This window comes from Sus scrofa, chromosome 8, assembly GCF_000003025.6.
Source record: "Sus scrofa isolate TJ Tabasco breed Duroc chromosome 8, Sscrofa11.1, whole genome shotgun sequence".
Lineage (NCBI taxonomy): Eukaryota > Metazoa > Chordata > Mammalia > Artiodactyla > Suidae > Sus > Sus scrofa.
In genome coordinates this window covers 110776011-110790588 of record NC_010450.4, presented here as the reverse complement: position 1 = coordinate 110790588, position 14578 = coordinate 110776011, and the positions used below count along the sequence as shown (strand labels likewise).

At 38.7% G+C, this 14578-nt stretch overlaps 2 long non-coding RNA genes across 17 annotated transcripts in view; one reads left to right on the top strand and one right to left on the bottom strand.

Moving 5' to 3' along the window:
- The window catches only part of LOC102158976, a 977225-nt gene that overhangs the window by 637307 nt on the left and 325340 nt on the right, over nucleotides 1–14578 (bottom strand). The window lies entirely within an intron of this gene.
- Nucleotides 1096–14298, top strand: LOC110261985. Its single transcript, XR_002346455.1, has 3 exons — nucleotides 1096–3870; nucleotides 4204–4281; nucleotides 11647–14298. It is a non-coding gene; the product is annotated as an uncharacterized LOC110261985 (long non-coding RNA).

The following is a 14578-nucleotide window of genomic DNA, read 5'->3' as shown; positions in this document are numbered from 1 at the left end:
ACAACCCAACTAAAAAATGACTTGAACAGGCATTTTTCCAAAGAAGATATAAAAATGATTAATAAGCACATGAAAAGATGCTCAACATCACTACTCACTAGGAAAAATGCAAATCAAAACCATAATAGATATCATTTCATTTGTGAGGATGGCTATTATCCAAAAAACAAAACAAAAAAAAACAAGTGTTGGCCAGGAAGTGGAGAAATTGGATCCCTCATGCACTGCTGGTTGGAATGTAAAATACTGCAGCTGCTATGGAAAATAGTATGGAGATTCCTCAAAAAATTAAAAATAGAATTGCCATATGATCCAGCAATGCCACTTCAGGGCATATGCCCAAAAGAATTAAAAGCAGCTACTTGAACAGGTATTTGTCCACCCATGTCCATAACAGCAATACTCACAATAACCAAAGGTGGAAGCAACAAAAGTGTCAATCAGTGGATGAACAGATAAACAAAATGAGGTATATACATACAGTGGAATATTATGCAGCCTTAAAAAGGAAGGAAATTTTGGTGTGTGCTAAAAAATGGATAAACCTTGAAGACATTATGCTAGGTGAAATAAGTTGGTCAAAAAAGAACACATACTCAATGATACAGCAAAGATGAGGTTCCTAGAGCATCAAATTTATAGAGACAGAAAGCAGAATGGTGGTTGCCAGGGACTGTGGAAGAGAAGTGAGGAATTTTTGCTTAATGGGTAAGGACTTTCAGTATGGGAAGATGAAAAAATTCTGGAGATGAGAGGGGTGATGGTTACCAAAAAAAATGTGAATGTACTTAATGCCACTGAACTATACACTTAAAAGTGGTTAAAATGGTAAATTTAAAGTTACAGATACTTCACAATTTCTAAAAAAATATCTTTTAGGAGTTCCCATCGTGGCTCAGTGGAAACAAATCTGACTAGCATCAATGAGGACACAGGTTCTATCCCTGGCCTTGCTCAGTGGGTTAAGGATCTGGCATTGCCATGAGCTATGGTGTAGGTCCCAGATGTGGCTTCAATCTGGTGTTGCTGTGGCTGTGGTGTAGGCTGACAGCTGTAGCTCCGATTCGATCCCTAACCTGGGAATCTCCATATGCTGCACATGCTCCCCTAAAAAGACCAAAAAAAAAAAAAAAAAAAGAAAAAAGAAATTTTAAAAATCTAACTTATTCTAGTCAGAAGATAGTTTTAATCAACATATGAGATCATAAGAAAATCCATTCATACCTCTTAAATAGCACCCCACTTTTAAGAGCTGGTCCCAGTGCACTAACCAAATTTCCCAATAAGTGTTTCTAATAGGAAATTTAAATATAAAAAGAGTCCCTGCTCACTTAAATCCCCTGTGTAGGCTATTTTCACATGGCAGTTACTTAAGAATCAGAAAGAACTAAATTCAAATTCTAGTTCCACCACTTAACTATGAAAAATCGAACAAGTACTTAGTCTCCTAGTTTATTCATTTATGAAATTATCCTTTTGGGACTGCTATAAAGATTGCTATAAGTGTATACACACACACACATAAACACACACAAACACATTAGGGTAATCTCAGTGGTGAAATACAAAACAAGGTATTAACCTGGCATCCTTTTATCTGGTTATTCAGAATCCTGGTTCCTTTTATATCATTGCACCACTATCTACTATAGCTTCCTCAGAGTCACCAAAAAGCTCCTCTGCATCCAATAAGCAAAAATGTTGAGAGTGAGGAAAACCAACTGGGACATTTTGTGGCAAGGCCTGGAAATGGAGTTCAATACTTTCATGAACATTCCATTGACCAGAACCTGACCCCAGGGTTCCAAACTACCTACAAGGTAAAGATGCTAAACATAGAACTGTCTGCCCAGAAGAGGAAGGGAGATTGGTTGGCACCTAGTCATTCTCTGTTATAAATGAAACCTAGGAAAAAGGTGCCTCCTATCCCTTATGAAACATGTCCAAGAACATAGTGAAAAGGAGAAGGCAAATTATCTCCTTTCTTCTTTGATTATTTGATGGATCCCTGCTGTTAGGTATTTCTTTCTTTCCAGGAGAGATGCATTTGCATTTACCCATTTGTTTTTCTGGGCTCTTAAAAAAAAAAAATCACAAGATAAACAATATGCATTTTCCTGACTATCTTAACAGGTTGGAGCAGTGGGGTAGGTGTGGGATTAGAGATGAACTAAGTGATTTCATGGGTATATAATATAAAACTTTAGAAACTTGAACATGCAATAGAATGCAAAAGTCTCTTGAACTTTTAAGAGGAGAAATCACGAAAATTCAAAGGAATGTCATAAACAAAGGAGGTCCTTTATGCTAAAAATCTCATTACTATGTGTGTGTATTCATTTTGCTTGTAGGATCATTTCAGAGGAAAAGTACAAGAAACACTGATCATTTCAGGCAAACATTACCTTTTGTGTTTTCAATTATTAAACTGAATATTTCTATTTCTTTGTGTGTCAAATATTTTATGTTTCATATCTATAATACAAGAATACGCAGTTACTACATAATAGGATAATCTGAATATTACACACTGGATATACACTCTCATTATACCCAGACTGCCTTCCCACACCTTCAGTATAAATACACTGACACATTCTTTCAGCTAAAAGCAGTTATCACCCAAATGGCACTATGTCTGCAATGCCATGGCACTGTTAAGAGGACTTCTCTCTTGCACATGTTCAAAGATAGGCAGGTGGAGAGGTGTTGTAAGACAAAGTATAGGCAAGCCAATTAACTAGTTCAGATGTGCGTCTGTCAACATTTTGGAAGAGGCCGCTTGTTGTTGTCAGGGTTTCCAGCCCTAAAACATTTGTTTATTTGATGTGTAATAGAGACAAAGGTTTACTCTTTCACATCACATCTTTATTATTTTATCTTAGAAAAGAAATTCATGCTACTGGTATCTAAGGAAACAAAATAAGATGCATGAAGAGGTAATGATTTTCCTCCTTCTCTTTCCACTCCAACCCGGGGTAGCCAATGTTGACATTTTTCTCCTAGGTTATACAAATATATACAAGCATACGTGTATACATGATTTTTAGGGGGTTTTTTTTGCACAAAAATGGAATTGTGCCAAGTCTGTTGCATTTCTCATTTGACATATTACAAACATTCCTTCAGTTCATAAAATGTGGATCTAATTCACTTTAAAATATAGAATTATATTCTCTAGTATGATATACCACAACTGATTCAATTGGACATTCATGGGGTATACTGCCTGTAAATATGTTTGCAAATTGCTATAAAAAATCTGCAATAAATAGCCTTATATAGATACCTTTACATAACGGAGATTTTATTTTTTATTGTAAGCTAGATTTTCAAAGAGCCAATGACTATATTTATTTCTAATTTTGAGATCGATCTATTTAATATGCACTTATCTGTTCTCTAATTCGATTTGTCTGGTCTTTTCCTAGGCCAGTAACATATTGTTTTGATTATAGGGTGCAGTAGAGATGACAAGTGCTCATCAGTATCTGTGTTTTCCTCGTCTTCCTGGGTACACTACTAGAAGACATTTTCTCGTCTTCTTGCATTTAGGTGAGGCCACATGATTAATGACTATTCACCAAGGAAGTTTAGAAAAAGTGGGACTTCATCTTTTTGCCAGTCCCTGGATAGGTGAAGACATTCAGGGAAAGGAAAGCTACAAGCGAGAAGGAACACAGGTGTAATGGTTTATCAGTGCATTGCCTCTCAGCACTAAATCTTTGCCTCTTTGCCCTGCTTTGCTACCCTGGAGCCCGATTGTATAAACAAACACTTTTTTTTGGACAACTGGCACAAGGTTAAGCTTGTCAGCAGAAGGTGTTAGAAAGATGCTAAGATGAAGGGGCTTCTCATCCTGGTTCCAAGGTGGGTTTTCCTACAGATTGTTGCAGTACATAGCAGCAAAGAGTGTGCCAGACACCTAATCGCTCCCAGCAAGTTTCCCTGGCAGTGAGCCAGGAGCTTCTCAGTGAATCCTGCCAGCACAGTGGGCAGTGTCTTTCTTGCCAGCCTCAGCCTGTGGCACCTCGACAGACTCTCCCAACTTCCAATGGGCCATGGCTACAAGCGCTGCAAAGATCTCTGATTCAGCCTTGGGGATGGTGAGGGGAGGCTCTCCCAAGTTTATTCTACCCTGGAGCCAGACTGTATAAATGAACGCTTTTTTTTTTTTTTTTTTTTTTTTTTTTTTTTGGACAGGTGGCAAGAGGTTAAGCTTGTGAGCAGAAGGTGTTAGAAGGATGCTGATATGAAGGGGCTTCTCATCCTGGTTCCAAGGTGGGTTTTCCTACAGATTGGAAAATCTACCTAAGCATAATATCCCTTCTCTTAGATTACGGCATCTGAGAAAGGCTTGTTTTGCACAGACATTTGCCATGGTAAGAATATCCGGGCAGCAAGCCTTATTTGAAGAGCCTTCTACTTTTCCCCCCACATGGAGCTGATTTAAAACTTTCTAACGTCCCTCTGAGTGTGTTGTCAGCTTCCTGGCAGCGCAACTGGGCACAGACTGTCTCATGATAGCCTTCACGTGCTGGTATGCTATCGCCACTACCTCATGCTATGCAACCGCTTATGTCTAGGAAACCTCCTGGGGAAAGTTTTTCCATGCATCAAATATGCCTTCCAGCCAGAAAACTGCTAGCCAGTACGATCTTTATCTGAAGGGCCTACTGATGCTCGTGACGTTTGTGACCCCTAGTGCCTAGTAAGGTGCCCCATTTCCCAGGTGCGCCCAAGCAGAGTCCTATTTTAAGTACGAATCTTTCCTGACCACCTGTTCTAGTGGTTCTCCACCTGATACGTATTACATCACCAAATACTCTGGTTAAATTGGTTTGTGGTGAGGCCCAGGCCTCAGTATTAATTCCTCTGAGGATTCTAATATGCAACACCACTGACAACCACTACCATGTTTTTCGGCAGAGTTTGTAACAGTTCCACCTTCTTAGCTGAGTCTTTCCTGCCCTTCCACAAGTAAAGCCAATGTTGTTCGTTGGGTTTGAAAGCCTTGTTTTCGGTCTCTCTCTGCATTCTGGCGAATACACTGTGTTTTTCAAATACAGCGCTTTAGATTTGCTCTTTCAGAAAATGTGGACACTCATATTCTGACAGCTATGGAATCAATGAGGTCTCTCCTCTTCCCAAAGCACCTGTTTACGTCATTTTTGGCCACCATCACGTTGGAGTCATCCACACAGGCTTTCTCCCCTTCAACCAGGATCTAACTAAACTTGATCTATTCTTAACCTATCAGGCTAACACAGCTGAACCTCATCATTTCTGTCCCTCCCCTTAGATTCCGTAATTTTGAGGCACATTCCCACAGGGCATCTAGTACCTGCAGAGTCACCTGCCATAAAAGTTACCTTGAAACTCATCTGGATATTCTTTGAGAATTTTACATTGATCCTTCAAGTTACTTTCTCCCAAATCTATAACCATATGGTATAGCAATCTCTCTCTGTTTAACAAAATTGCTTTTATGGGGAATAAAGGGTGTGTGCAGATTTAAGAGACCACTTCTACATTAATCTCCTTAATCTTTCTCCTGGAAGTCATCCCAGTCTACTCTCCATGGTCTTCTGATTCCTCGGTTAAATTTCTCTGGACAAATTCATGGTTCTGACGAGTAACAACTAAAACCTCTACCCATCCCCTCACTCTGCTACCCCCTCTTTAAGAAGCTTAATCTTGGCTATGTTTCCTCTTTTTCCTCTATTTTTCCAATTTTGGGGATTTTAATATCACGTTTTCCCCTCTTTTCTGTCCCTTGTGTCTTTCTCTTACAGAATTATCTCTGTTCTTTTAATTTTAAATGAGTGCATCTTATTTCCTTATTTTGTTCTTTTACAATCTCCCTCTCTCTTGTTATAATAGTAAGACTGAAACATTTAGTTCCTCTTTGATATTATGAACAAAACTTGATTCCTAAAAATGGAAATCAAGACTTTTTATAGTTTTTATGAATAAGCTTTTGATTAAAAAAAAATAATAACCTAGCTTCTGGAGTTCCTATTGTGGCTCAGCAGGCAGGTTACAAACCCAACCAGAATGAGAATCAGGGCTTGATCCCCGGCCTCACCCACTGGGTTAAGGATCAGACATTGCTGTGAGCTGTGGTGTAGGTTACAGGTGCGGCTCCGATCCCACGTTGCTGTGGCTGTGGTGTAGGCCGGCAGCTGCCACTCTGATTGGACCCCTAGCCTGGGAACTTCTATGTGCTGCAGGTACAGCCCTAAAAAGCAAAAAAAAAAAAAAAAAAAATTTAATTAACTTAGATTCAGAAAGATGCATGTAAGTGAATAGTTTGATGACTTATTAAAAAATGAGTATGACCATTACCCAAGGCAAAAACTAGATTACCACCAGCAGCCAGACAATCCTAATTTGCCAACAACCAATCTCTCCCTCTCCTTGATTTTTAACCATTCCTTATTTTTTAACTTTATGTAAATTAAAGTTTACAATTTTTTTAATATTTCTGGCTTCTTTTATTCAATTTTATATTTAGACAATGTATTCATGTTGTTGCATGTAACAGTAATTTAGTTATTTTATTGCTGTATAATAATCCATTTTATAAATATACCAAGATACAGTTATATCCACTTTATTAATGGATATTTATAATTGAAGGCCAACTGCTTTTATGAGCAACTCAGGGTTGCTTATAACCCTAACCCTAACCCTAACCCTATCCATAGCAGTGAGACCACCTTGCTTTTCAAGTATTACAAATAATGCTTCTTTGAATATTCTTGTGCATCTCTTTTGATTGGAATTTGTATTTCACATACCTAAGAAGCAGAATTGCTGGTCACAGGGATGCACTGAGCCAGGATCTGGTTGGTGCAATTTCATGCACAAGACTGGCATACTTTGAGACAGTTAAATAATAACTTTTTTATAAGTATATGTCCCAGGGAGATAGAACTGACATAATAAATCATATTCTAGGGAAACAACATGATTGTTGCTGAAAGTTCCAAATATTTAGGCAGAAATGTCACTAGATTTGAAAAGGCAATTAACCATATATTATAGTTTGATAAGCCTAGACTGCAGAGGACCCTGATAATCAGGCTATGAAGTTTGCCTTATATGCTCTGGGTAATTGACTTGGTCAAAGTGATACTCTAAGAAAACATGCCAGCAGAATAGGTAGGCAGAATAAAGCATAAACTTAAATGCACCATCTAAAAGCTGCTTGAGAGTAATCTTTTTGCAAACTTTAAAAAATGGGGGAGACAAATGGAGAGCTTCCCTTCCTTCGCGGTAGTGTCAGCACATTTAAATGCAGCAAGAATGCCACCATCAGATGCCCCGGGTTAAATTCATCTTACAACTTCTAGCCCAAATTTCAAGTTTGGTTCCAACATGATATGACTTAAGACCAAACTGACTGAATATAAAAGGGAAAAAGAAAAATGTGAGTCTTGAAACAATAATGGTAATTACCAGAAGGCTTAGCAGCAAAAATAAAATGTACCTCTCAAAAGCACAGCAGGCCTGCACAGAATTGTTCTTATATTATTCACGCTAATAAAGTCACTGGATTTCTACTCTATGAGGAAGTTTCTCAAATTACTCAAAATCTTGCTTTGGGTGTTTCTGCTTTTAGAAGTCCAGGAGGTACTAGTGGAAAATAAGACAAGAAAAGAGAACAGAATCCACAGGAACTCCTTCAAATGCTTCCTCACACAGCACAGTGCTCACCTTGGCGTTTGTCTAGTCACCACATATGTGCTATTATCATTTCCAGTTGGGAAACATCAACTCTAAATCATTTCTGAGAACGCAATCCAGATTATGGCAGATATTTTGGGTTGTATATTTTTAAAATAAACTACAAAATACAACAGTAGCCATTTGTTTTAGAAGTTTCTATTTACTGTTTTCTAGGGAGTAACAGGCAAAAATAGAAACAAATAAAAGAAAACGTCATGGAAAATGCTGAAAGGCAGAAAATGTTGCTTTTAAACTAGTATTGAAATTAGCAGATCAATCATTCTGAGAACCAGTTTGTTTTTTAAAAAAAAACTTGGTATGAATTCTTTGTTAAATTGTCTACTTTTGCTGGCATCAATTTGTTTCAAGCTAATAATAGCTGAAGAATATTATAAAATCTTAAAATCTATATAAACTGAAAAGGGCTTCCCACTGGCATATAAATAATGTGCTGACATATATAATAAAGATTTTATTTAAACTTCCATTTAAAATGGCATTGGGCTGGCAGCCTCACAAGCTTCTCTCTCACAACTTCCCATGTGAAATGTATTCATACTGACAGAAATGATATTGCTGGAATTTAGGAGGCATTTTTACAAACAATAAGACTGATCTAACTGGATGGAGAGAAAAATATCTGCCTATCCAAAAGAATACAGGAAGAAACTCTTTTCTCTTTCATTGTCTTCTTATGGATTTGGAACTCCACAGAGTACATCTTTGCTTTCAAACCATTACTTTCACCCCTGTCATGAAGCATCCTCTCTATGAGACTCATGTAATTTTACTACTCTCTCTGCCCTTTTTTTTTTATTTTACGATTTTTAAATTTTTCCATTATAGTTGATTTACAGTGTCCTGTCAATTTCTACTGTACAGCAAAAGTGACCCAGTTGAGTGTGTGTGTGTGTGTATATATATACACATATTTTTTTTCTCATATTATCCTCCATCATGTTCTATTACAAGGGACTGGATATAATTCCCTGTGCTATAGAGAAGGATCTCATTGCTTACCCACTTCTGCCCCTTTCTTGTTACTATAAACAAATGAAATGAATGCCTGTGTCACCTTGGCCACAGTCTTCTTCACGTTAAATCTTGCCATCTGCCTGAAGAACTCCAGTGTTCTATCAAAATCCAGCCCTTCAAGTTTCAAGGTCTACTAGTTCCAAGTAACCTCTTCCGCCTCCAACTCAGACACCTACAACCAGATTTGTACCCCAGTTTTTGTCACCACCCACAACTGCTCCACCTCCAAAAACACTCATTCAAGTGTCCTGCTTTCTCACCACACCTTCTTCTTCTACCTGACTTGTTCAACGTCTCCCCCAAAACAGCGTTTTTGCCTCATTAGATCACCAGCCCATGGACATATTTCCCACGGCTCTTCCAACATATAAGTAATCTCCTTTCTTTCAAAGCACTCTTGTCAAATCCCAATCACTTTAAACACCTGTCTTCAAAACTAGAAATCTAGATTCCAAAAGCAAAGCCAAATAACCTATTTAACAAAAAGTTTGATGGAAAGAAGAGAAAAAAGATGAAAGGCAAAGCTACTTAGCTTTATATTTTTCCCGTCCTGGCTGAGCATCTTCAAGATCCATTTCCACATATGACTTTTTTTTTTTTTTGGTTCCTGCTGGTGAATATGAGCCATACCTTGCAGCACACACCTCCTGAAGAAGTAATACTTCTGAGGAAAACCACATGGGGACCTGGCTCTATTGACTTGTAAAAAATAAGGGTAAATAGTAAAAGACCATGAGGAGAATAAAAATCTTTTTCAGAAATCTGCTTCAGATAAGGCCTTTGCCTCCAAGAAGTGGGAGGCTGATATTCTCTAGCAAGGGGGAGGTGGTTAGCCAGCCTGGGGTTTCACAGGAATCTGTGGGTTTGTGGTTCTCAAGAGCATCTACCCAAAGGTCCCCAGTCCCCAGTCCCCATTCCAGGTCTTTGGTTTTAGTATAGAGGACTAGCTAGGGCTCTTAATTCAATCTCTTGTAATTCTGCCAGCCTTATAATCAATTTCAGGCCTAATTTCCAGCACAGGTGGCTCTGGAGTCGTAAGAGCTAAGGCTCTCTCTCTCTCTCTTTTTTTTTTTTTTTTTCTTCTTTTTTATGGCCCCACCCACAGCATAGAGAAGTTCCCAGGCCAGGGACTGAATCCGAGTCACACCTATGATTCACGCCACAGCTGCAGCAATGTTGGATCCTTTAACCCCCTACACCATACCAGGGATTGAACTTGCACCTCCACAGCAACCAAGCCACTGAAGTCAGATTCCTAACCCACTGTGCCACAGCAGGAACTCCAAGGCTCTCAGCAAGCCTTTTGGCTTTCATGAAGTGCCCTAAGTTGGTAGTTAGTAGGCTCTGAGCCTGTCATTCTCTTTCTGTGAAACCTCTGTAGCAATTAATAAATGCAAATCATCTCCGCTATTGTTATAATAAACACTGTTCCCCATATCTTTCAAGTGCTAAAGCTATCACATGAAGGAGCACTTCCCTTCCTTTTGGATCCCATCCTTGTTCCCTGACTACTGCAAACCATATGCAAACTCAGTTATGTAGCAAGATATAAAGTGAATATATTAATTCATACATAAAATAATCTAGTAGAAGATACAGTGAGAAAAACACTTCATTTGCAATACCAATAAAGAGATTTTTTTTAAATGTTTGCTATATAAATTAGCATTAAGTCCAGCTATGTATAACACAAAACCCATACAAATAGGCTTAGACACACAAATAGCAACTGCTGCATGTGAAAATTCCACCAGGAAGGAGCCCAGGACTAGAACAGCAGTTCCACAGATCCCTAAGTGTCCCAGCTCCTTCCAGCTTTCTGCTCTAGCCATAGTGTCCATTTCCACCATAAGAAGAAAGAGAAAAAGATGCTTCTCCTTTAAGGAACATCCTCAAAATTGCATATACCACCTCCATTTACATCCCATTGTCCAAAACTTTGTCAAAGCCAGGTTTACCTGCAAATAAAGCCTCAGTTCTAGGTGGCCAAGTGTCAGCTAAAATTCAGGGCATCCACGACAGATAAAGCAGGGGGAAAATGATATTAGGGGACAACCATACGTCTCTGTTACACCTAAGAAGGTTTAAGAAGAAATACTAAGATTTACAAAGAAATACTTTTCAATTGACTGAGAGATACAAAAGAAGATCTGAACAAGTGAAAAAGCATATCATGTTCTTGGGTAAGCAAAGAGAAATTTTACCTAATGAAACGTATGCAAATAAGTTTATAATAGCTGTGAATTTTAATGGCTCAAATAATATGACAAAACAAGCCTATTAAATATGAGTAAATAACAGAAATACAATCATAGTAATAAATTATGAGCTTGGCCAGAGCAAATAAGGTTATTCTTATTTTTAATAGTAGAATAAATAACATCCAGATGCCAGCTAACGTCATCTTCCTATCAAAAATTAACTTGGCAAATACCCCCACTATCTTTCAGGCAAAGGTTTCAGGGCCTCTCCAAGACTTGGGGGGAAAATCCCATGTCTTTCCTTCTCAGGATTTCCTCTAGTCTTGTTCCTGCCCTCTCAACCCCATTAGATTCTTGCCCTCTGTCTCATTCTCCTTTATTCACTGTGTATAGGTCCAGACATGGGACACAGACACTTTTCTTCATTTACCTAACAACAGTTTAGACAGGCCTTTTTCGATTTGCAGTCAACTTATGTGAAGTTTGGGCCAGTGACAAGAAAACTACTTACACCTACTAGGGAACCAACCGGCTCTTAAAAGTTGTTCATGTTTGGTGACTTCACTACTATGAGTTTCATCCATTTTATTCTGGTAAATTTAGCTTCTTGCCTTGCTGCCTAGCTCTGCTTCCCCCAGAAAACTAACAGAACATTTTCCTATTGCTCTTTTTTCAGGTCCATTTCCATTTCATCTCATCTCAGAAAACAGCTTGGGTGGAACATATCAGAAAGGTTATCCGCATTTTCCATCAGACTCCATAGATCCATGCCAAACAGTCAATAATGCACTGCAGCCCGCTTGCACTGCCTTCTAAGAGCCAATTATGTGGATCTCTCTCCCACTTCCCATTCGGTGACTTAACATCAGCAAGCTGAATTCTGCATAGTGACTATGCACACCTGGAAGTCAGCAAACACTGCAAATATCAGTGGTTTGGGTTTGTGTTGGGTTGGGGTTGGGGATTTCTGTTTGTTTGGAGGGCCAGTTAACCAGCACAACACTGCATACATTCTATAAAACTCTGTGTTTAATCTGCACATGGAGATTCAAGTCTCTTGATTCCCTCCCACATGAACCAGCCTAGCCCTCGGGGGCAGAGTAATAAGAACAGGGAGAGACAGATGGAACGTGATGATTCCACCGCTCGGACGCCACACAGACCACAGGCACGTGATATTCTGCCTGTTCTGGTCCATGATTTTCTCCAGGCAACAATACTGAGCAGAACGATTCTAGCAACATGGATATGCAACTATGTAATTTGTTTATTTAATTTGTTAATTATACTGACATGATTAGAGTTCAGACTTGAGGACAAAGAAGTGTTATTAAACCACATTCTAAAGAGGGGGTCTGGGGATCAATATTGCTTACACAAGATCTAATGAAAAGCAGAAGAATCAGGGGCTATAACCCCCATCCAGGCCTATCCTAACTCCACCCCACCCCAACCTCCTGTATAAGGTGATAACCAAAGGTAGAGAAGAGAAGGTTTTCAAGTCATTGGGCTTATGGGATGCAATGTTCATGGAAAAAGTTACTTTCCTAGCTGTCAAGCCAAGATGGCAAGAGGAGATTCTCTTAAGGGATTTTTTTTTTTTTTGTCTTTTTTTTGCTATTTCTTGGGCCGCTCCCGCGGCATATGGAGGTTCCCAGGCTAGGGGTCAAATCAGAGCTGTAGCCACTGGCCTACGCCAGAGCCACAGCAACACGGGATCTGAGCCGTGTCTGCAACCCACACCACAGCTCACGGCAATGCTGTGGTGCTCACGGCATTGAAATAGCTGATCTCCCATGTGTGAGTTGTTCCTGCTAGCCTGCGGCTCTTCTCTAGCACAGGAGATCAAGTCTGTACCTCCAGCTAATTTCCTCAACATGTCTTAATATTATAGTAAGTGGTCCTAGGGTGTCGTGTCTGGCATCTATATAATAATTTCTCGGTGATAACTTTACTCTTAGTTGATTTGTTTCCAAGTCTATGAAAAAGATATTAAATACTGCTGAATAAAACAACGCAAGAACAGAAGACTTATTTTTCTGGGACAAACACAAGTTGGTGCTAACTGGTTTATCTGATTTCACTTCACTTGTACTTAGAGTTCTATAGATTTTATTTTAATGCAAGTATTTTCCCCTTCAGATAAAAGTCTGCTTATTTTTTAAATATTTTTAAACATAAATACATATTGTTGAAATTTTTAATTCTCATTTTACTCTTCAACAAAAACAAAGTCTCGATCTAATTTCTCCTTCCACTTGCCCAAGCTGCCATCCCCCAAACTCACTATTTATCTGCACAGTAACTTAGCTTTTCAGAAGTCCAGAGATTACATCGCATGCTCTGATAAGTAAATGACTCAATGGCTTGAGGTGAACATAGAAAAATTAATAAAAGCTTTGAAAGTTCAGTCTTTTTTCTCATCCCACTCCAATCTTTTTTCCCAACCAAAGATATGCATCATTTTGCCTCCTCTCAGAAAGCAAAAGCAATTATAATTGTTTTATTTTAGATAAAATTGTCACCATCCAATATAATTAGGCATATTGGGGTATGCAAATAAAGGGACACTAAGCTAAATTTATTCTGTAAACAAAGCTGAGGCTGAGGAAGTGTATCAGTACCAATTTTTTTCGATATCTGAGTTTATGTCTTGGTATGTGTTCTCCCTGCCACCTCATTGGCCCCACTCCCTAACGAATCACATCTGGCTGTTGAACACATTCATATAACTCTCCTGAATTCTGCAGGCAGTTCATATTGACCTGAAATAAATGTTGACTATACAGATGCATGTATGTATGCCTCCCATTAAGAGGGAGCATGCCTTCTTTTCAAGCATCCATAAAACATTTGTAAATATTGTTTCAAGAATGGGAAAACAAATCAACCAAGATTAGACCAGCTTAAAGCCCATAAAATAAAAAAGATCATAACAGATGAAAAAGAAGCATTGCAAACTAATGCATATGGAAGAATTGTCTAAAAGTTTTGGGGAAATTACACTTTTGAAGAACAGATTAAGTTGGATCACAATTTCAAACTATCATTCATTAAAATGAATTTCATTTAAAAATAAAAGCAGAAAACAGAAACGCAACCATTTAACTGATCGCAGAAAGGATAAACACTTTGTAAATAAAGACACAAATGAAACACATCATTGGAAAATGCTGTTAAATTCACCTATGTAGAATTAGAAGCCCTCTGAAAGGAAAAACTTCATAAAATTATAAGACAATTCAAATTGAGGAGTTCCCGTCGTGGCGCAGTGGTTAACGAATCCTACTAGGAACCATGAGGTTTGGGATTCGATCCCTGGCCTTGCTCAGTGGGTTAAGGATCCGGCATTGCTGTGAGCTGTGGTGTAGGTCGCAGACGCGGCTCGGATCCCACATTGCTGTGGCTCTGGCGTAGGCTGGTGGCTGCAGCTCTGATTCGACCCCTAGCCTGGGAACCTCCATATGCCGCGGGAGCGGCCCAAGAAATTGGGAAAAGACAAAAAAACAAAAAAAAAAAAACAACAACAAAAAAGACAAGTCAAATTGAGAAAATTATTTATGTTAATGACAGCCATTTAATAATAGTTGCCATATTAAAAAATCACT